Source organism: Sinocyclocheilus rhinocerous, unplaced genomic scaffold (assembly GCF_001515625.1).
Source record: "Sinocyclocheilus rhinocerous isolate Xijiao unplaced genomic scaffold, SAMN03320098_v1.1 scaffold776, whole genome shotgun sequence".
NCBI classification, from domain to species: Eukaryota; Metazoa; Chordata; class Actinopteri; order Cypriniformes; family Cyprinidae; genus Sinocyclocheilus; species Sinocyclocheilus rhinocerous.
Window position 1 is genome coordinate 641,981 of NW_015647486.1, and position 1,203 is coordinate 643,183.

Consider the following 1,203-nt stretch of genomic DNA (forward strand, 5'->3'; position numbering starts at 1 on the left):
AGATTAGACTGTACAGAAATTGAAATCTACTCGCTTATACACACTTGTAATTAATAACAATAATTGTAACATTAACACTTTGAGAATAAAGTGTAACAATAATACTAATTTGCACGGTTTGATGTGATATAAGATAATTTAGATTAAATCACCATTGGTAGAGCGATTTATTGTATGCTTTTTTCCTCAGTTGGTCAGAACAAACGTGGCAGACTTGTTACTTACTTGTACAGATGACAATATCCGGTGAAAATGCTTATTTGAGTCATATATTTCAAGATGTAGGCTAGAATCTGTGAGTGCAAAGTACAATACCCACACCGGTGCGGTGACTGACTGCCACACATACTCCTCAAAACATTAGATTCATCCACGCTGGAGCCGTGCCGGTGCACAACCCACGCAAGGAAGATAATTCCGCACACAGCTGCAATTGCAGGTTTTCAAACAGAGATGGCGACAAAGAGGCAAAACTTACAGACTGCAGCTTTAAAATTTAAGGCAGCAACCTAGGTTTTTAGGTTGAAATAGGTGGATTTTATTTTACAGTGTTATTATAAAGCCTATTATACATTGTTCTGTTTTCAGTGTTTGTTTATCTTGCAGAAACTACTCAGCTAAAATTGCTTTTGGTTGCTGTTCAAAGTCCTTTAAGGTTAAAATCTGTTGTTTCAACACCCACTGAAGTATCGGTCACTCACTCTTGTCCCGGACACACTTGTAAACATGTTAACTTGATGTGCTTGCAGCTCTCATGCAGAGTGAAGTGCACTTTTATGAGCACTTACACCAACAGATGCTAAAAGACTCCAGGAGTGACAGAGCACATAAAAGCCTTATGCAACATAGATGACCATAAACCTGTACTTTGAGATATATATCATATAATATAATTCTCTCACTATTGTGTGCTCATCCTATATAGCAGAACTCTATTTGGGTCGCTCTGTTTCTCTAGCTGTTAGGCTAGTTCACCAGGGGAATGTATATGGTTACATGAATGGCTTCAGGTGACCACTTATTTCTCTCCGCTGTGCATTATGTGCTCCATTTCTGCTCCAACAACCCTTAATATAATTACACAGTACACACCTATAGAGAGTTCCTGTCTGTAAGACTTTACATGTGGCATTAGTCTGATTCTGTGCAAAGTGGCAAGTGCAGCCACACATGTGCCAAAATCATAATTCTGTGCCGATAAAA